The 23,106-nt window shown below is 42.9% G+C and overlaps 1 protein-coding gene and 1 long non-coding RNA gene across 3 annotated transcripts in view; one reads left to right on the top strand and one right to left on the bottom strand.

Moving 5' to 3' along the window:
- The window catches only part of Rgs17 (regulator of G protein signaling 17), an 81,713-nt gene that overhangs the window by 16,620 nt on the left and 41,987 nt on the right, over nt 1–23,106 (top strand). The gene's annotated exons all lie outside the window — the stretch shown is intronic.
- Nucleotides 7,479–10,956, bottom strand: LOC121144460. Its single transcript, XR_005881815.1, has 3 exons — nt 10,819–10,956; nt 8,959–9,014; nt 7,479–7,882 (listed from the first exon to the last, which is right to left on the bottom strand). It is a non-coding gene; the product is annotated as an uncharacterized LOC121144460 (long non-coding RNA).

Here is a 23,106-nt window from a genome sequence, read left to right as displayed (position 1 = left end):
GTCTGCACTTTGCTGTACACTCAAAAGACCAAGCTTATGAGCCAAGCGTGGTGACGCACACCTATGGTCCCAGCACTCAGGAGGCAGAGGCAGGCAGATCTCTGTGAGTCAGAGGCCAGCCTGGCCTACCAAGGAGTTCCAGGATATCCAGAGCTACACAGAGAAACCCTGTCTCAAAAACAAAAACAAAAACAGACAAAAAACAAAAACAAAGACTTCGTTTACTAATAGGAATGGAAAGATCATGAATATTGACTGTGTTAATATGGAATAGGACCTAACTGGAAAGAGTGTAAGAGCCCTCATTAGCATCAGTGTCATTTTCTTTATTACATAGAAGTATACCATGCTGCTGGCACATTCATGTGTGTGTATGTGCATGCATTTGCATTTCTGTGCAGGCCAGAGATCAACTTTTGGTGTTGTTTCTGGGAGCCTGCCACTGTATTTTCCTAAGATATCATTGTCCCAGTGGGCTCTGGGGCTTACTAAGTGGGCTAGCATGGCTGACCAGCAGGCACCTTTTAATCCATGTATCTGTATCTCTGCATCACTGGGACTACCAACAAACAAAAAACGGTGGACCATTCCTAGATCCTCATGATTGCAAAGCAAGCATTTTAGAGACTAAGCTGTCTCTCCAGATCCCCATTGAAATTGTGAAAACTGTCTTTCAAGACTTGCCTGAAAGGTAAGTCGAGCTGCTGGCAAACAGGATGCTGAAAGTGAGTTGGAAGGAATGTCTTAGAATCAGAGATGAGAGGGATGCTGGAGTTGGCAGTCTGGATAGGGACCGGGAGGTGAGGCAGAGAGCACCGGGCTGGCAAGAACTAGAGGAGAAGACCAGATAGAGGAGAAACAGCAGCAGACTGCAGTATGTTGTAGAGCGCAGGAAGCTTTCTAACCTTTATTAGAGAGCTCAGAGTGCCCCAGGCTTGTTGGCTGTGAGAAGCGATGTTTTCAATGGTGAACCACCAGAACAGTGCCAAGGGTGTCCTGGAGCCTCCGTTTTAGTCATTCTTGAGAGACATAAGGTATTTTATATCAAAATAAAAACATATACTAGGAGATAGTACGCAATACTTATGGGGCTTATTTGTGTTGCTTTTTTGGCTTACAACTAGTACTGAGAAGCAATTCTGATGATCTTGGCACCATATGGGGCTTTGGCTCCAGACTCCATCCAGGGTGCAAGTTTACAAAATAGAGATAGTGGAATTTCCCCAAAGCTGGGTACAAACAAGGGAGTTTAGAACCACAGAACATGATGAGTAGGAAAGTCATTTTGAAATTATCTAAGTCGCTAGAAATAATGTACGTTTTCTCCTTTGTCTTCTAATCTCCTAGCCAGAAGGAAGATGCTGTGGGATAGGTATTACAGACTGATGTTTCTTCAGTAGCTTTCGTTGAGGTACCAGAGTCTCATCCCATCCCACCGTTCTCAGCTTAGGAAGAGAATAGAACATTATGACTATACCTTTTCTTATGTGCAGAGCAAGTTTTGATCCTAACTACATTAGTAAGTCAGTAAAACCAAGTTTGCTTTTTTTTCTTAAGCAAAGACCTTTCTCATTAGACTATGTTAAATTGCTCCAGAAGAAGATGAGCAGGCTAATGAGCGTCCTCTTCATGTACTAGGCAAAAGCAAAGTGTCGTTTCCACAGGGAGACAATGTACTCTTCAAAATGGAAATGAATGTTAGCAGCAAAAAGACCTCAAAAACTCACTTGGAAAAAAACCTCCTGAATTAAATTTTGAAGTAAGGCGACTTTCCCTACACACTTCTTCTCTGGAAGCTGTCATCACAATGATGACAGAGAGACAGGATGTCAAAGAAACTCGGATAATAAAAATTTTTTAAAAATCACATTGGAACACGAATCTTTCAAATGTGAATCAGAAGGCAAATTCCCCTTCATCCATGGCGTTTCTTTGCTCGTGGGCCCCATTGCCTTTTGCTTCTGTCAGCATAGACAGAGGACGAGAGATAGACACTCAACGGTAGAAAACTAAATAAATAAATAAATGGGTTTTATGCTGAGATTTTGTGTACATTTTGTCTTATTGACTTTCTCTTGTAACAGATACTCATTTAGCATATGTGTTAAATCCTGTTCTGGAAGATTCCGACTGATTAAGGAACAGACAACAGAAATAATTGACTCCGTCGGCCTTTGTGCTTCCATTTTGAGTGTATTTTGAGAACCGACTCTGGAGTCCTTTCTCAAAGAGGGATACCAAGCTGACTTTAGGTGCAAATAAATAGATCAAATGAGAGGGATGAAAAGAGCATAGTGGGGGTCAGGCTAGGATGTAATGATAGGGACCTAAGAACTGGCATAACTAGTTATCAGTCCACTTCTACCTAGTATATTACTCCAAATGTGCTAAGCACAGCTTGAAAAAATATTGGCATGAGCTACTAACTGAAGAAGGCAATTTCTCTCTCCCATGCTCCCGTTTAAGAAGATCCATGACTGGTGGCATCCAGCATTCTGGGCACAAGGGGGAGAAGCGAGCTCTTTTTTTTCTCAGACTAGAAGTCTGACTTCCCTTCAGGAATTTCCCAGGAATGAACTTCTTGTTTTAACTTCATCCCTTAACTGTTCTTGCATTTGCCTGCCAAGCCTGGTTCCAAGTGCTCTAGGCTTCGAGGAGCATTCCAGAAAATTTAGAGCATAATTTAACTGATAAAGAATTCTGTAATGCATCAGGAAATGAAGATCCTATTCAACAGAAGTAAGGAAAAAAAACCCACAAAAGAATATATTCCACAAAAGGAATATATTCTTGTATTGCGAGTGTAGGCATTTGGATAGGGATTTAATTCTGTGTCATCTAAACTCTTGGTGAAATTACAGAACCAGGCCGTATAATGCCCAGAAACATGGTAGGATAAAGTAGGTGAAGGGGCAGTTCATCAAGAACACGGTATTTTCTTCTTTGGAGGATGGTTGCAGGTAGTTTTCAGAATCCTTTATAACTGGCATGCATTTAAGTTTCCAGCTACTGAAACAACAATTTTTACCAAAAATAATCCAGAGCAATCTGAACTTACTCTTACCTGATTTTCCTTCTCTTCTGGTTCCTAATGACACGCACAGAAGAACAGGATTGTTTTGTTTCCAAAGACAACACTGAAGCGAGACATGGCGGGTTATTGAGAGCTGCTAGGGATTTGATTGTTGTCAAGGGAAACGGAGGGAATGAATCCGAATGAATTCCAGGAAGATGTGGAGCAATAGCTAATGCCCTGGTTGGTATTCTGTTTGTTTGGAAATGACGGGTGTGGAGAGGGTACCGCAAGCACTTCACCATTGCCTGGCAATTACTCAAGGCTAAACAGAGCGAGTGACAGCTTTCTTAGAGCCAAGACTTTTTTAAAGGTTGGTTTTCCAAACTGTCATGTGAAATTTGGATAGAAATGAAACGTGGTGATAATAACACCTGATACAACAGAAAATAGAATATAGACTTTAAAAATGTTTTATTAACTCCGTTGATTTTATACATTGTATTTTGTTCAGATTTATCCCCTCCCCATCTCCTCCCAGAATCACCCCCATTCTGTTGAGTCCATTACATTCTCCAAACATGTAGACTTTTTATGTTGTGCACAGAATTATTTTTTAAAGGATAGCACGCATTATAGAATTTAGCCTAAACACAAAATTAAAAATAGATGAAATGAAAGTCAGATAAAGGCTGTTAAACTTGCTTTCAACGCTTCATGCCTCACCACAGCACTCAGCTGGAGAGCGCATGACATCAGTGGACAAGGACTAAACTCCTAAGATATTTTATCCTGGGACCTAAAGAGCAGAGTTCCGACAGGAGCTACAGCTCCAGGTAGGAGACTTAACAGTCCCCACACAGTAAAGTATTATAGCCACTAAGGCCAGTGTCAGTTGGAATTCTGAACATCTATTTTTAAAAGATTTATTTTTATTTTACATATGAATAAAATATATAAAAAAACCCACATGTGCATGCCTGGTGCCTTCAGGAGTCATAAGAGTATGTCACACACCTGGGACTGGCATTATGGATGGTTGTGAGCCACCATGTAAGTACTAGGAACCGAACTTGAGTCCTCTGTAGGAGCAATGAGGTTTGCAATTGCTAAGACATCTCTCTAGCCCCCATGTACAGAATATCTTACCTATAGTTACCAACTTGGAAACACTCACCTTACGTGTTACCGTCAAAGTTCCCTTCAGGTACCATGTCCAATAGCACTGTCTCTAGCTGCCCTCAGCATAATCATAACCCTGTGCGCACTCTTCCACAAATGGACAGTTGGTAGAGACCTACATGATTTCATGTTATAAGCTCGCCTGCTGGTAAAGGGGGCTAAGTCTGTTTTGTTGTTGTTGTTGAGGTTGGGGTAGACTTTTCTTACCATGTTCAGCATTTTTATTAGCTAGCCATTTTACTAAGAAGGTTCCAGTCAGTGTCGAAGACAGACCTTCCTTCATAACACAGTAACAAAATGGAAGAAACAACATCTGCATCCCAGATAACTGAAGATCAAATTAGACTGATGATGTGACCCTGTTGGGATCCTAGGACAGAATGGATAGTACTGTGGTTACTACATTTTATGAGGATGCTTGGCCTGGGATTACCTTTCATCCCTGAGTAAACACCAATCCTAATCTTGGTTTCCAAAGCCCTTATGCAGTCTCTCTTCAATACCCTCAATCTTAACCTTAAATACTCACCATTATCAGCACTCCTACTCACTGCCCCTCCCACACAATCTCTTCCCTCTTTTGTATAGGGCCAGGACATCCTCAGCTTACCCATTCTCTTTCTGCTCCCCACAGTGTTCTTCCCAGAGATACCCATATGGCTTACCTTCTTACCTCAATGGACAAACATCCCATTTTCAGGGATGCTTCCCACTTATTTAAAACTGTTACCCCACTTCAGACATACATGTACTTTGTATCCACACAATTCAAAAGTCCTATGTGCTTCTTTTTTCCTCTTACTCACCACTGTATCCCAGGTACCAAAACAGAGTCATTCAATAAATATTTATTGAATAAATCAATAAATCCCATGGACATGTGCACCAGGCCTTCTTATGTATCCAAATATCATGCTCTTTGAATTATCTTTATGCCCATGATCCAATATCAGATCTGATAGTTGGTTAATGTCTGACCTGAGTCAAACATGCTCTGGATGAAGAGTCCTTTATCTTGGGCTTCGTTCCTGGCTCTGTCCCTTTCTAATTGCATGACCTTGGGTGAGTCATCTAGTCATTCTTGGACCAGTTTTTCTCATTTGTAAAAGCAGTACAAAGACAACTACTGAATCGCCAAGAGTATGGCGAACAACACCATCAGCCTGAACTTCTGCAGGCATGTAAGGTGGCTGCTTTTGTCTATTACCTGTGTAAGGAACTGAGGTGACATGGCATAATGGAGTTGGATATAAGTGTAAAACAGATAAGGATCTGAGTTCTGTCTCAACTTCTTTTTGGCTACATGCATCTAAGGAGCTTACATGGGCCTTTCTATAAACCAGAGGGCATTTAAATGCAGAATTCATTATGATATCAAATGAGGTAATAAGCCATGATTGAACACTTTTTTTTTTCTTTGGGTCAGGGTTTCTGTGTATCCCAGGCTGTCCTGAAACTTGCTCTGTAGATGAGAATGGCCTCAAACTCACAGAGATCTGCCTGCCTCTGTCTCCTGGATGCTGGGATTAAAGGTGTGCACCACCACCACCCATCCTTTTAAAGATGCATATTTTTCATATACTTTAACATGTCAAAAGTACACCCTTGATCATTGATGCTATCTTTGCTTCTACAGTGTGTAGTATCTACTTCAGAGATTTTTGTATGTGGATCAAGACAGTAATTATAGTTCAGAACCTTTTGGGTCATGCTGACAATTGCAAGACATTTGCTTTTCTTTCTCTACTGGGAAAAGTGGCTTCTAAATGGTGAATTTTGTCTTACAATGTTTAATAGTGGTGATTTTTTTGTAGTTCATCTTCTTTACCATTGGTCTGTCTGATTTTTAAAAGAAAAGGAAGCATTCGAAAGCAGCAACAAGAACATTATTTGCTGAATTCGTTTCTTCCTAATGAAAAGTCACTTTGCTGTTATGAGTCCCGCTACCTGTGTCTTCGCCTCTTGCCTGCTTTTGCTCTTTTGCTTTGGGTCTGGTTGTGGAGGACAAGAATAGAAGAATATCCTGGCAACCCCAGCCATGGCTCTTTAGCATAACATGGTTGCTAGGAGAGAAGGACAGCAGAGCACGTGGACGGATGTGTGGCTCCGCTGTCCTGGGAGAGGCAGCGGGTTGTGGCAGAAGGCATGGGCTCAGAGCAGCAGTCTCCACCCTCCCCTGCCTTCTGCCAAAGCTCGGGGAAATTCAGCTATCTTACCACACCCTTGGTCAATCGGTGCTAATATTTTATGGTCTGTTTTAAACAAACTGCAAAGGCAAAGGAATACAAACAGAAGACTCTTTGCTAGAGATCATAATGATAATGTGACATTTGAGATTCATTACTCCTTAAATGATCTTCTGTTAAACAGAAGTCACTGGCCCTCTAACAAGAAGCCATTATCCCACACATTGTCTTTCTATGTCTTGTGACTGGTTTTCAATTAATAAAACTGGAAGAGAATAACCAGAGTGACAGATGTATATTTGGAAGGAATTCTAAACACAGCTGCCACATTCTTTGTTTCATGAAATATAGAAATTCTGGGATGGCTGTATCACATTTTCAAAATGATTTCTAATAACACAATCTCATTGTATTCACAATGAGACACAATGTTCTGGCTGACAGGCCATGAAGTGTCAGCCCTTGTGTATGTATCCGGAGGATCTGAAAATAAGTATTTTCAGAAAACACAAGACACAGATACAATGAGAACAGGCGGCCTCGTGTTTCCATAGTCTTACTCTGTATCAAGAGGGCACCACTGAGCTTTGGAGTTTGCAAATATTAGCATTTGGAAGAAAGTCATAGTCTGGAAAAAAATATTTTAGGATCCATCCACTTAGGCCAGCTGTCAGTCTATTGGAATCTTGAACATGCATAGAGGGGCCTGTGGGAGTACCAAGTGGCCATCTCCATCTGTGATATTTTAGATGTGACATGGCCTTCAGTAGCATCCATTGAAGTATGTTGGGACACTTCTAATAAAGGCCAGGGTTTCTTTTTTATCTGCTTTCATCACGTACTTGATGCATTCTGATAGTGTCTGTGACGCAAGTATGTGTGTCTTGCATCCTGCATCGGTGTTATTTATATTGGGCAGGGGGCGTCTAGTTGCAAGTCATAGAAAGGAAGATTCAGCATCCTTGTTTTTCTTTTCTCTAAAAAGTGACTGACCAGCCAGGCGGTGGTGGCGCACGCCTTTAATCCCAGCATTCGGGAGGCAGAGGCAAGCGGATCTCTGTGAGTTCGAGGCCAGGCTGGACCGACAGCCTCCAAAACAATACAGAGAAACCCTGTCTCGTAAAAACCAGAAAAAAAAGTGACCGACCAGATTGACATACGGAGACTCTTCTAACCCAAGAAGCTAAATCATCTGTTTGCCATTCCCTTTCCCTTTGATCTGAGCATTAAGAACTGAGGGCATTACTTTTCATCTGAAGGCACTCCCATCCAAACTAAAAATGGAAGGAGGTTATAATGTGGAAGACTTACAGTGGAGGTCATTAAGAATAAAAGACAGGTCAGATGAAAGGTTGTGGGAGTTCTGACCTCAGAGTACTCCTTTTCAGCCCACGGCCCATCTCTGGGAGTACGGCGACAGTAGGGCAGGCCTATCTGGGTATTCTTGATTGTGTACACGTGCAGTTGTTTTGACTTTCATGTTATTCCTACCGCGGAGGTGCTGGGGAGACAGAACAAAGTATGAGCCATCAGAGTTCTCTTACTGTGTCCCATTAGCCCCTTTCCCAATGTAGCCTGGGGCCTGGCCCTTAGGACTTATCAAGGAGCTAAGTGATAAGGATTATCTAAGGCTTATCACTTCCCATTGCAGAAGGGTGTAAAAGAGCAAATGCCTTTAAGTCTAGAGAAAGACACCTCCATGCATGGTAGGAGTGCTAGATAATGAATCCGCTGTCTTACTACCAGGCTCCCTGCAAATTCACCGGAAGTTACCACTAGTAGCCAATACAGGAAGTGGCTTTGGGTAAGCCTGTGCCCTGTTCCATTTTAGGAAGTAAATATTCGACCTAGTGCAAAGCACATCTGCCATTGGGACCATAAGGGAATGAGGAGAGGTTAGACACACGCACATAAAAGCTTGGGTCATGCAAACTGTGCTCACTTTCCTGAGGGTCACCAAACACATAGAGCAATGCAGAAACTCAGCACATTTGTTCTATACATCTGAATTGAGGATATGAGCTTATGGAATACAGTTGAACAAGTGTGTTTATCTTGATAGGAGGTCTCTCTAGGGGAGCAGTCTCAGGCTGCTGTCATCATCCTGAGAAGGAAGTAGTGGTTGATCGTTTCTGCAGACAGTATCTACATTGACATTCTGACCAGAGGAAGTCTTTCCCATCCTTCTGAGCTCCTGCATGCTTTGCTATTCCCATGGATCTGACCCCCTAGGGTCCTCCACCTGGCCCTGTATGCTCCTGTCTGCAATACACATTCACTCAGGACTTAAGTCACACCTCACACATTCACTTGGGTCATCATCTGCCTGCCACCACTTTTACAATATGGCAACTGACAGAATATGCAGTAGAATGGACTCGTACTTTGAAATGCAGTGCAGGAGGTTCAAGACTAACTTCCAAACTGGGCATGGTGGCTGTAGTCTCAGCACTCAGGAGGATGGGACAGGGAGACCACTGGCTCAGCGCCAGCCCTGGGCACATAGCAAATTCAAGGCCAGGATGGACTATCCAGGGAAACCTTCTAACAACAAATAACAAAGCAAATGTCACATACCAATCCACTTAGATGCTAGCAGGAGGGGAGCTTGGTACAGGCAGAGCTCTGGCTTCCTGTAAAACACATGCAACAATTTTCTTCTCTTCCCCCACCTGAATAAATCCTAGACAATACTTTACTTCAGTTATTCTTATCAAAGTAGAAAAATAATTCCAATTAAGCCAAACTTATACTTTATTTGAACTTGGTTTTGACCCAAGTGTATTTAAAACTGAGTCCAAATATCTCTTGTTAAATCTTTGAACAAGAATTAAAGATATCCAAAGCATATCGATGTAAGTTAATGAGTAACAAATACTGAAATACAGAAACATTGCTGGGGGTGGCTGTAATCTCTGCTTGAGAAGTGGAAACTGGAGCATCAGGAATTTAAGATTATCTTTGACTGTATGGTGAAAACAAGGTCAAGCCTGAGACGTAGAACATCCTGTCTCAAAAAAAAAAAAAAAGAAAGGGGGAAAAAAGCCGCTAACTAATTTAACAAAAATAAAGGAAAGGGTCACTTTTCCCTAACTCCATTCCATCTTTGCTAGAAGAAAAAGACAAACAAGCAAAGCCCCGCTTCTGTTTTAAAGTGTGTCCATGGTAACGGGTGGACCAAACTTTAATCCTCACCAATGGTCGCGTGTATGTGAGTGTGAATGGTGCCTTCACTCTCGCTTGGCAGCCCCGTATCCTTACAGTGATCGATCACATGCCATCACCAGCCACACCAGCCTCGTTTTAGGAAGTGAGAGCAGTATCAGAAACCTTTCCGCGTGGCCGTGAGGTGTGTGACTGTAATTCCAAGTATGTCCAACTAAGCCCAGGTCCCCATGGACCCCCGCCTCCTTCTGACGCGTTTGCCTTTCATTTTCTTTCTCTCAATGGCTGAGCCCCCTTAGAATTATCCTTCAAGTTTACAGTTCTAGATAATACTCTGATCTATCAAGTCTATTCCACGTTGAAGTTCAACCTCTGAAGGTCACAGAGTGCTGTTATTTGTAGTGGAAAGGAGCTGATGGCAAGTTTGATTTCAGTCTAGTCACTTGGCAGGCCACCTAACACTGGGACTTGTCTTTGTCTGCTCTTTCTGGAAGCAGAGTTGTCAACTGGTCATCAAACAGGACCAGGCCGCGTTTTCTTAAATCCATGATGATGTCTACCTCTAAGTTTCATAACTCAGTGGGGCCATCAGAGAGGATCAAGTCCTGCTTAGGGAAGCTGATCGTCCCATGGGGATGTCAGACCAAAGCATCACCGTATAGCGGATTTCCATCTTCTATAAAAGCATAGTGCCAGGCAAAAGCAGACAATAGTATAACATCCTGGGAGCAATAAATGCATTTAGTATGTATTTGGTGTTAAGAATAGCATGTGTTAATATTTGGAGAGACAATGTTGAAAAAGCACTTAGTGAAATGTATAGACATAACAGAGGCTGTATTCAAGCTAACCAGCCACCCTGGAAGGTTTTACTTTCTTTTCATTGTAAGTTACTGTAGAAACTCTTGTCCTAGTGGGACAACTCATACTTACTCCCAAAAGCCCCCCGTTTCCCGGTCTCTTTCCTCCTGACCACACCTCTCCGATTCCCAATCCACTCTTCAGCAGCAGCAGTGCTTCTAGTACATTCAGCCTCTTCTACAGGTATTCCTTTCACCCAGCTCTCCCATGACGTTAGCACTTTCCCGGCAGCTCTCACGGCTTTGTACCTCATTGCCATAGCTGACCAAGAAATGGAAGCGGCATCCTTGCTCACCATTGCCCCTCCCAGAGCCACATCCTCTCTTCCTGCTAAGTCTCTGCATTGTACGAGCCTACCCCACCCTCGCACCTTCACCCGCTGGCCCCTGGGCACTGGCCCTCACTTCTCACCAGCTTCGCTTCTTCAGCGCTTTGTCTCTCCCTCTCTTCCTTATATTCCTAAGTTAGAAATCTCTCCTGGGGCGTTTTGATCTCTTCTTTCTTAGTGGTCTTGTGTGCTGCTCTACGCCAGACGCTCACTCCCAGGCCACACCGGCTTAGGCTGAAGAATGATGGCCCTCTATGACACCTCCAGCAACTCAATACCGCCCACTCCTTCGATACCATTAACCCATTCCCATCCTGATGTGGACTTCCAACCCTCATTTGTTATACAGGACCTAAATTTAATTCAACATGCTTCACACTCTTAATGCCTTCCGGGTACTAAAGCTTTTAATTTTTAAAAATTCATCTTAGGGTCAATATTTTCAAAAAACACCTTGTACCAATATATAACATTCATTTTATAATATATTTATATATATGCACATATATTCAAACAATTTTTACCAATCTGTGTTTTCAATAAACACTGAATTAAATAAGTCAAAACACATGGATGAATCCTACTGGGTTTATCTTCAGAAATACTTGCTCTTTCTTTCTGTCTGTCTGTCTGTCTGTCTTTCTTATGATACATACTTGTTCTAAAGCCACAAACAGAGGCTGGAGAGACAGTTCAGTGGTTAAAAGCTCTGATTGCTCTTGCAGAGGACCTGGTTTAGACTCCCAACCGCCACGTGGAGGCCCACAGCTGACTATAACTCAGGTTCAGGGCATTGGATGCCCTCTTCTGACCTCTGTATGCACCAGGTACACACATGATACACAGGCATACAAGCAGGCAAAACACCCAAACATATAGAATAAAATTTAAAAGCAAAGCATGGGATATTTCTTCAGGAATTAAAGAAAAAGTCACAAATAAGAACTGATGAATTTACCACCAAAGGGATTGGCTTCCACCATACTGAGAGCATTCAAAGCACTAGAAGGAAAACCAGAAAATGAACTGAAGTACCAGTGAGAACTATCTCCTAGTAACAGAGTCACCCTTCCTGCAAGTGTTCAGTTCTCCTAATGTTTCCTACATTTGATTTTCAAAACCTGTGAGGAAAAAATTGTGAAATCTAGGTGCAGCAAAGCAAAAGGACAAAGTCTGCACATTAGTAACAAAGGAAATACTTTTCTCTAAGGATTCACTTCAAATGCGTATCCTTTACAGAGCTTAGCATGCTTACTGTAAATCATGGATGTGGCTGATAATGTGTTGGAAGAGTGAATACTAAACTCTTTTCCTTGATGATGCCCAGTGTTACATAACTGTACTTAAACAGTGCACTTTGATGCGTCTCACATTATGACTTTTGGAACTCAGAGCAATCCATGAGGGTATTGAATTTATCCTAGTGTCCTAGATGAAGCATTGAAGGCTCAGTGAATTTAGTTGATTTGCACAGATGACTCTGTGGTTTACTGTTTGGTACAGGTAAGGCTGCTGTCTGGATTTGTGGGCTCTTTAGACTAAGAATCTTTCCACTAGATCTCTTTGAGTCTTCGGAAAGCTGTAAACTAGAATCCCCTGTATTTTTATCCCCTCAGTTCCCAAGTCAAAAGCATCTTGAGCAGTTGCTATTCTGAGAGCCTGTCTCTTCTCGTTGTCAGCTTCAATTGTTTAGCTCAAGCACTAGTTACCTTTCTCGCAAGGGTCCCAGTATCCTTACTACACATCCCTTTGTTTCTTCCTCATCTTTGGACAGAAATGAAGAATGATCATCATTAGGAGTGGGTCTCTTGCCTGGTAGTCAAGGAACTAATGACCTATAAAGTGCACTTTACTAATAAAAAGAGAAATGTGAATCAAACTACTATATGCTGCATTGACTTAGTAAAGGGCTCACCATCCCTGGGCCCACCAAGCGGTGCCTGGAGAACAATGGGTTTCAGAGACATAGAAAGAATCAGATAATTCCAGTAGCCTAAAGCAGTTCAGCTGCCTATGAATTGCATCAAAATATTGACAGGTAGATAATAATCAGATCTAGAACCAAAGAAGCCATTAGGTGTGCGATATTATGTTAATTAAAAATGGCTTCCAGTATTTAGTAATAGGATCTAAGACTAATTGATATAGACAACGGTATTTCTTAAATTCCATCTTCATGTGTTTTGGGTTCTTCAAGTTACCTGTAGACTTTGTCAGGGTGTCTCGTGTGATACAGAGAAAGTGGAAATTCAGCAAGCACTCTGAGGCCCAGAGTCCAGGAGCTTCTCACTGCAACCTGCATCCCTTTTATGGGTCTTCGGATGAAAGCAGACCCTGAAGGGAGATGGAAAGCATGACTGCATCTGTGACACGTGCCTCTTGAGGGAATCTTGAGGAATGTACACAACAGGAAAACACATTGGAAGTGTAAGTTTTATGGGTCAACAGGCACAATTTGAACAATTCCAAGATATTCATAAACTACATGGAACTGAGATGGTTGGTTTGTGAGCAGTGTTCTGTCTAGCATTCCCAAGTCTCACTTGACTTAGTAGTCTAGAGTCAGAACTGGCAGCAGACAGACAGACAGATAGATATAGTGTCAGTGTGAGTGTGGGTACTTGCACTTGTGAGCATGGAGGTCCAAGGATGACATAGGAATAAATTCTCTCCTTCCCCTATATGAGTCCCAGGAATTGAACTCAGGTTGTAACACAGATGATAATGGCTCATTTGGTGATTAAGTCCGTAAAATAATTCTTGAAACAATCATTTTAGTAGTAGTCAGAGGAACACCTGAAGCATATGACTGAGTGGGGTTATAATTATCCTACAAGACTCACTTTCTGCCAGACACATACAGATGCACATGTACCCCGAGATCTCTACTGAATTTTCCAACAGTGAAAGAGACCAAGATAAAAGGACAGAAGCCTCTTGAATGCCCATTTTCCTAGGAGAGCCTCCTAAAGAAACTCAGTTAAACCATCATGATTCACATATCAATCTCATACTTGCTAATAGGATGCTTAAGCTGTATTTTCAAACACTCCAATCTCTCGGGTTTGGCTAAGGAAAATTGTAAAAACAGGGAAGTAAACTGACTATTAAAATCCAGAACAAGGGTTGGGGAAATGGGTCAGTGTCCTTGTTGGGTTACTACTGCTGTGATGAAACACCGTGATCAAAAGCAAGCTGGGGAGGAAAGGGCTTATTTGGGTTACGCTTCTATATCCATAGTCTATCATGGGAAGGAAGTCAGGACAGGAACTCAAACAGGGTGGGAGCCTGGAGGCAGGAACTGGTGCAGAGGCCATGGAGGATGCTGCTTACTGACTTACTCCTCAAGGCTTGCTCAGCCTGCTTTCTTCTAGAACTCAGGACCACCAGCCCAGAGGTGGCAACACCCACAATGGGCTGGGCCCTCCCACATCAATTGTCAATGAAGAATGGCTTGCCTACAGGCCAATCTTCTGGAAGCATTTTCTCAACTGGAGCTTCCTCCTCTCAGATGACTCTAGCCTATATCAAGTTGACACAAAACCAGCCAATAGTCAGTGCATAGAACATTTGCCATACCTAATATGAGGGCATGAGTTCAGATCACCATGGCCCATAGAAATCCAGGAACCATAGTGAACACATCTATAATCCCCCATGCTCCATAGGCGTGATTAGAGATGAAGATGGGAATGAATGCCTGGAAGCTCATGGCCCAGCCAACCTTGTATGTGCAGCACTGAGTAGTAGACAGGCTGGACCCCATGTCTTCCTCTCTGTCATCTGTCTGTCTGTCTCTGTTCTGTCTACCTGCCTGCCTGTCTGTCCATCTCCTGAATAAGGGGCTAGAGATGCTCAGCAAAGTGCTCACCACATAAGCATGCTGTCCTGAGGTCAATCCCCAGCACCACATAATAAGCCATGTACAGTGGCATGCTTCTGTAATGTCTGGGTTGACATCATCTAGCCAAGATGAGGATGCCATTTAGTCTGTAGCCTCAATTAGTCAAGCAAATGTGTTTTGTCATCTCCTGCTTTGCTAGAATGGAACTTTTGGTGCTGGGATTTAATGCATGTTCTAGCCGTTCTGGTCATCCAGTTCCAAGGTCGAGAGCATAGACTGGTAATTGCTGATTCTTTGCTGGTTTGTTTCTTTCTCTTCTCCTTCATCAATATTGTCCAGAAGTTAATGGATTGTGTCCATTAAATTAGTACTAATAGCCTTATTTCCATAAAACAACTCACCATTCTGCCAACTTTTCCTTGTGCGTGTTTTCCTGGAGGAAATGAGCCATCAGTTATGAAATTAGAAAACATGTAATTCCCATCGACACAGCATGGGCATTGCTCTGTTTTGGCACTTTTAACAGAAGGGAACCTTTAAATGGATTATTCAACTATAATTATTTTCATAAATCGCCTTTCCTGAAAACTAATAAAGAAAACTGTCTCAACCTCATTACAGGATTTGGATGCACATTTACTTAGAGATGCATGTCCATGCTGGCAGACACAGAGGGTGGAATTTGTGGAGAAGAGTACAGAATGAAAAAGAACTCCAGAACTCTGAATACGGTCTCTTTTTGAGTACCAGACTATGAATAAGGAAGGTGAAACTCACAATGAGAGAGAGACAGAGACAGAGACAGAGAGACAGAGAGAGAGAGAGAGACAGACAGAGAGAGACAGAGACAGAGACAGAGAGACAGACAGAGAGAGAGAGAGACAGAGACAGAGAATTATAAACCAAGTACTTAGAGTGGGCAGGAGACAACTAAAACTCTAGATAGCTAGAATTAGAGAATCCACAGTAGCTGCCTACACCACTGGATCATCTGCTAGGACTGCAATGCTTGGAGTGATGCAATCTGGCCCCATGCTAATAAATGGAAAATGGGCCTTAGCGGATCATGCTGATATCTCTATAAGTAGTTTATCAGTCCACCAGAGCAAAGTCCAACTAACTCCAGCCAAAACTAACTTCCAGCCTTCAGTATTTGATGTGACATTACTAGATGTGTAAAAAACACACAGGAAATATAGCCGGGAAGTGGTGGTGCACACCCTTAATCCCAGCACTTGGGAGGCAGAGGCAGGCGGATCTCTGTGAGTTCCAGGGCAGCCTGGTCTACAGAGTGAGTTCCAAGACATCCAGAGCTACAGAGAGAAAGTCTGACAGTACTAGGTTTATGATTCTAATTGATTTTTGTAGTTTTATTTATTGATTGATTTTTGAACATGAGAAACAAAGCTCAAAATTAAAATGAATGTAAACAGTTATTTTCTGAGAACTCTGCTTCTAACTGTCCAGTTCCTCCTGTTTCATTGCAGTGATCCTTTTGTTGTATGGTTTCTCTTCTCTGTTTCATTATATATATATATATATATATATACATACATATATATATATAGTAGGCAAACATTCAGGCATTGTATTTATGTGTCTGTGACACATGTATCTTTTTTTCTCATTTATACATATTCATTTATATACACTGAAGGACACACTGTTTTTCTGTCCTTTTGTGCATTAATACGTGCGCTATGAATTATTCCACACCAGCTCAGAGAATCTTCCTTATTTTCCTTTTCTTTCAGGTACACAGGTCTCCACTTTATGAATATGCAGTGCCTCCCCAGGGAACTTTCTTAGGCTCTGCCTACCAGTCACTCAAAAGACTATCCATTCTCTCGAAAGACTACCCATCCTCTCAAAAGACTACCCATCCACGCAAAAGACTACCCATCCTCTCAAAAGACTACCCGTCCACTCAAAAGACTACCCATCCACACAAAAGACTACCCATCCGCTCAAAAGACTACCCGTCCACTCAAAAGACTACCCATCCACGCAAAAGACTACCCATCCACGCAAAAGACTACCCATCCACGCAAAAGACTACCCGTCCTCTCAAAAGACTACCCGTCCACTCAAAAGACTACCCGTCCACTCAAAAGACTACCCGTCCACTCAAAAGACTACCCGTCCACTCAAAAGACTACCCGTCCACTCAAAAGACTACCCATCCACTCAAAAGACTACCCGTCCACTCAAAAGACTACATCCACTCAAAAGACTACCCATCCTCTCAAAAGACTACCCATTCACTTAGAAGCAGAAGCAACAGGAGCCTGAAGGCAGCACCCTTGTTGCTCTCAGAAACAATCCCTGCAGCAGCCAAGTTGCTGTCCATAGCCCAGAAGGCAGCTCAGGAGCTCTGTTCCTCTGGTGGCACATCTCAGGAGCTAGCAAATGAGGTCCACATCAGACAAGAGGAGGGAGGCATGGGGAGGCCAGGGCGGCTCCTGGTTCCCACAGAAGAGAGAACTAGTAATAATCCATACACACACACACACACACACACACACACACACACACACGCACAGAGAGAGAGAGGGAGAGAGAGAGAGAGAGAGGCACAAACACAGATATATACACATACAGAAACACACAAACACATGCATACGCAGACACATACACACACAGATACACCCTCACACACAAAGACATACATATACACACTCACACACAAATACACACACACACACTTTGTTTGAGACAGGATCTCACCATGTAGCCCTTACTGCACTAGAATTCCAGACTGGCTTTGAACACATAGAGATTCCACCTGCTTGTGCCTCCCTGATTTTGGGATTAAAGGTGTGCACTACCACATCTGGCCACACTAGGCATAATTTTAACTGTAACTATCAGTCATAAGGCTAACATCTTAGGTGAAAGTTTATCTAACTTGTTACTACCTTCCCGTCAAGATTCACTTTATAAGCTGCCGTTGTTTATAGCAGAGGCAGCATTACTAGGCTATAGTGAGCATTCTAACTTTGTGGAGTTGCCAGGAGCACAGAGTGAGAGTTAAACAAAATCCACCCAGAAGGGAAAATGATTTGGCTAACACTACCCACAGAACATACACCATAGTTTATTCAACCAGCCCTCATCTTGATGGACAGCTGGGTCTTCTGTCTCAGTGAGCACGGCACTGTGTAACTGGGAACTGAGCTGTTTCACACTTGTAGCAATGAGTGTTCTCAGTAGACTCCTGGAGGTGGAACTGGCTGCATCCCATGGGTCCTTGCACACAATCTATTTCCTCCGCAAGGGTTGAACCGTTTTGCCATCTCTCCTGGAGTCATGAAACCTCACTCTTTATGCCAGCTTTTCTAAGGGGGTGTGTTGTCCAGATCTTGATTCTTGCATTGTGTTTAAAACATGGGGCTTCAGTGAGCTCCTGTGGCAGCTTACTTTATAAACAAGGCTAGATTTCATTTCTTCTGCTAAGTTTTAATGTGGGGCAGGGGTGAGGTGGTGAGTTGCTTCTCTCTTTCCACTGTGTAGGACCCAGGGAAACAGCTCAGGTCATGAGGCTCACAGACCTATCTCATCATCATGTCTCAATGTCTTTTTGCTTGATTATTTATTTGTCTTCATTTATGCATGTGAGTGTTTTGCCTGCATTCATGTACTGGCGCCACGTGCATGCCTGGTGCCTATAGAAGCCAGAATTGAGCATCAGATCCCCTGGAACTAGAATTACAGGCACTTGTGAGCTACCATATGAATACTGGGAATTGAACAATGGCCGACTGTAAGAGCAATCAGTACTCAGCCACTGATCTATCTCTCCAACCCATAATTCTATGTTAAAACACAACTATACATCTGTTTTGTGTGTATGTATTCTTTTCCATCCTTATTAGACTTTTTGTCTTTTCTTTCTGGTTAAGACATCTCTATTATCTGAGAATTAACCTCTACCCCATAAACAGCACTGTTTTCTCACAGCCTGTCATTGTTTGTGCACATAGCACTGGGTTTTGTTTTAGTTATTCCAGATCCAGCCTCTCTACATAATTTCAGTGTGGCTTGCAAGGCTTGCTCTTCTCCCAGATTGTGGATGACTTCACTTGAATTTTCCTGTTCTATTGTAGAACTTAAAATTTCAGTTTTCTATCTGGAACATGTTTAGTTGTTTTGTTTTTGTGTTTGTTTGAGCATTTTTTAAATTCTAGGTGTATGAGTGTTTGACCTGTGTGTATGACTGTATCACACGTGTGCAGTGCCCACAGAGGCCGGAAGAGGGTGTCAGATCCTCTGGGACTAGAGTTAAAGAGGGTTGTGAGCCACCATGCGGGTGGTGGGAATTGGACCTCAGTCCTCTGGAAGAACAGACAGTTCTCTTAACCACTGAACCATCTCCAGCACCACTACCCCAACCTCCCACTCATGCCTCCCTAACTTTTGTTGTTTTGAGATACTGTCTTTCCATGTAGCCTTGACTGGTCTGGAACTTGACGTGTAGATCAGACTGGCCATGAAATCATGCAGTTATGCCTGTGTATGCTTCCTGGTGCTGGGATAAAAGGTATGCACCATCATGCCCTGCCTGGGGCATATTTTTAAAGTCATAATGAATTTTGGAAACGGCTATACCTTCCTTCTAATGCTACTTCAAAATATACTTTCATTTTGGTATTTATTTTCAAACTTTCTCTGTAAATAGTGTCAGTATTTGTCTAACTTTACCTGTGACAAATAAGATTGGAATTTTGGCTAATAGTAAGTGAAGCTATTTTCAAGTCTTTTGTACAATTTTATCTATGTAAATAATCTGTGATACATGAAAATCTGTGGACTCCTTTTTACAGCTCATTTTGTAAAGTCAAACAGTTGAAATAATCTGCCCAGTTTTGTTCTCTGTTCTGATTAGCATCAGGGAAAGGCAAACTTATGATTCCATATGGAACCACACTAACTATAGCAGATATGGCCTCTGCTTTCCAGGCTCTCTGTCTCTATCTCTCTGTCTCTCTCCTCTTCCCTTTCCCTTTTCTCTTCTCTTCTCTCCCTCCATCCCTCTCTCCCATCTCCCCTCTCCCTTTCTTCTCTCCCTCTGTTTCCTCTCTCCTTTCTCTCTTTCCATATGTATATGGTATGTGCGAGCATGAATGTTTCTCTGTGTATGCACACATACGGAGGTCAGAAGACAGTCTTGAGTGTCAGCCCTCACTGTCCACCTTGTCTGAAGCAGGCTCTGTCTCGTTAATTGCTGTCATCTGCAGACTAGCTTTCAGGCATCCTCCCACCTCGCCTTAAGAATACTGAAATTACAGACAAGCATTGCCATACCCAGCTGTATATGAATTTTGGAAATTGAAACTCAGGTCATGCCACTTGCACCTACAGCAAAACTTTTATCTACTGAACCACCTTCTTAGCCTTACCAAGCTTCTCTCCTTTAGGTTACTTCGAAAGAGACTCTCATCCCTTCCCCAACCATCACCAGTCAATACATCATCTTTGGTATTAATCATGAATTGCTATCATCACACACACACACACACACACACACACACACACACACACACACACACACACAGCCAAACATATAAAGCCTGTTAGTGGTGATGATAAAGATCCCTCGTAAAGTCCATTTACTGAGGTGTGGTAGAAGTTTCTAATAAACCACACCGTGTTTATAGTTTCTGCACGCCTGACATTTGTGGTTGGAAATCTCCCTTCCTGCCAATTAGAGAATTAAGGAAAAGTGTCATTTCATGTACTTCACAGTCACATCAAAATCCTAACTGGAGGGTCCCTTGAGCCTGCCGTCTATCCTGATTAACAGGGTGACTTCCAGGGAGGAAGCTGTTGAAGATGGATAGAGTTCTTAATAATGTATTTAATGTGCCTCATTAAGAACAAGGGAGGCAGGGCCAAAATTATGCAGGCAATATATTATTAAGAGAAATAGACTGCTATTGAGTTGATTTTTGCCTGCCATCAAAATTCAAAAGCTGCCCTGGGATCCACCGCACTCTGCTGACTTTTGGATGAGTGATTACGGGGAAGTGAACAGCCAGCAGTGAACCATTAGTCAACAAGGCACAGCTTGGGAAATGCAGGAAATTTATCTCACTCGTTAAAAACAGCTGTTTCCTCGAGGGGGTGCAACTCCTCCTTGGGGAGGAGAAAGGGTTTATTTGGATTATAACTCCAGTTTATAGCCATCATCATGGGGAAGTCGAGGCAGGGGCTTAGAGCAGCTAATCACATCCACAGTCAGGAGCAGAAAGGGAATGGGCACACCTGTGTCCATGGCTCACCTTACTTTCTCTATTCATGGACAGTCCAGGGCACAAACCCAAGAAACTGTGCTACAGGCTACTGCATCATCCCGGATCAATTAGCTTAATCAAGACTGTCCCCACAGACACACTCACTGGCCAACCTGATCTACACAGTCCCTCACTGAGTTTCTCTTCCCACGTGATTTTAGATTGGGTCAAGTTGACAGTTAAAACTAACCATGAGAGTGACGTACAGTCAGGAATATTTTGTCACAAGTTGTTGAGTACAAAAACATCCAGGAACAGAGTCACCCTCATGAGTTGATTTCCAATACTTGCTCTTCCAGGATATTCTCTTTTCTGCTCCGCTCTGTCCCAGGAGCCTGGTGGTGAAAGAGAGTCTTTACTAGCATTAGCCAGGAGTCAGCACTACCAACAGATTGAGTGCAGATCACTGGGAGGAGTTGGGGTTCGTTGTCTGAAGTGTACAATCCCCAGGGCAGGCCACTGCCCCCTGTAAGGCCAGTGCTTGAGACAGAGGCTTGCCTACACCGGCCCATCTGACCCGAGCTCCTGTCAGTCACTGTCTCTCCTGTGCCTTGTGACTCGGTGGTCACTTGATTCCTTACCTATCCCCTAGTTCCTGTGTGGTGCACCATACCTTGGGGTTTCCCTGTATTTGACCACACCTGTTTATTTTTTTTTTAAAACCTATTATTAAAATTTGACTCTACTGCCATTACCTCAGACAGCCTTGACTACCCTCTGGAGATTTCAGTGTCCTGGTGGCAGCAAAGGTATGTCAGTGACAGCTGAAACTGGGGACAGAAAAGCAGCGGATGTTCCCAGAGCTGTCTGAAGTGAGGCAAGCCTGCTTCCCTGCATCTCCTGGCCAGGCTGAGGAGGACTGAGGGGGCATTCAGCAGAGCAAGACAGTGACAGGAATAAGTGATGTTTTCCCCTGGCTGGAGACATGGATCAGTGGGTGAGGGTGTGCCACCAGGCCTGACAGCCTAAGTTCAATGCCTGGAGCATAGTGGAAGGAGAGACCCAACCAGTGCTAGCTTGTCTTCTGTCTGCCTGAGCACTATGGCATGTGTGCCCTCACACCAAAATGAAATAAAATAAACACAGACACTTTTCCTTAGTGCAATTCAAATGGCTGCATTTACCCTGTTCTCTGAAATACTGCAGAATCCCTGTGGGGAGACATTTGTGTGATGACGGGGATGTTTCTTCATTGTGAGCCCATGCAGACAGTCATTAACATGAGAAGCAGGAAGATGCTTTCTCTTCCGGCCCCACGGAAGCTGCGTGGAAGAAGTATCTGTGTGTCTTCACTGGTTTCCTAAATTGGCGAATCAATTTACTTTAAATTTAGATTAAATGTTCCATAACTTGTATGAAATGGAAACCCAAGCACTATACTTTACTTTTGAGACAGAACTTTAACAGGTATCTCAATAGGCTTCCCAAATAAGTAACTCTGGTGGTTCCAAGCCATAGTGCCATGACGCTTGAGAACTGACAGCATAGACGACCATAGCCTACAGGGCACCTGGAATATACCCATTACCTAGGACGACATTTGCCAGAAGGTTATTTTTGGTGATGATTACTTCTTAAACCCTCTACAGGTTTTGTCCTAGAAGTTTGTCCCCTCAAAAAGAAAGACCATAGACCCTCGAGACAGGCAGTTTTAATTTAAACCTTGGTATTAGCAGAGTACCCAGTGTCTGGGTGATCTGTCTGGTTTCCTGGTGATAAAACAGCAGTGCTTACTTCATGGGTTTGCACTGGAGATTGCATGAGAATGTGTGAAGACAGTCCTCAGTAGTGAAAGAAGTGTCTGCACCTCACCTCTGTTTAGTTACGAAATCCATGTCCACCAGCCTCAGTGACACCCTGACTTTTGCTGAGGGCTGTGTTGACTTCACTGCATCTTCCTATGAGTTTAAAGTTTGGATGGCTGTGAATTACATGGAATAGACAGTTTCCTGGTACTTTTCCAACAGTGTGTGAATGGTTCATACATTCCCTATGCTTCAGACATACTTCTATTTCTACGTGAGAAATCTCCAGCATTAACTGATCTCCCTATGGCAGTTGGACACTGCCCTAGATGCTACAGATATAAATAATAATTTGGAAGATTTTTCACCTTCCAATCACATGTAGAGAAAGCATAAAAGCTTAAAAACAGAGAGAATTTGTATACAGTACTAGACTCATCATGGGTCTAGTACTGTGCCAATTACTGCACTGGTTTTCATCTAATCCCC

This window comes from Mesocricetus auratus, unplaced genomic scaffold (assembly GCF_017639785.1).
Source record: "Mesocricetus auratus isolate SY011 unplaced genomic scaffold, BCM_Maur_2.0 Super-Scaffold_100018, whole genome shotgun sequence".
NCBI lineage: Eukaryota > Metazoa > Chordata > Mammalia > Rodentia > Cricetidae > Mesocricetus > Mesocricetus auratus.
This window is presented reverse-complemented; position numbering and strand designations above follow the sequence as displayed.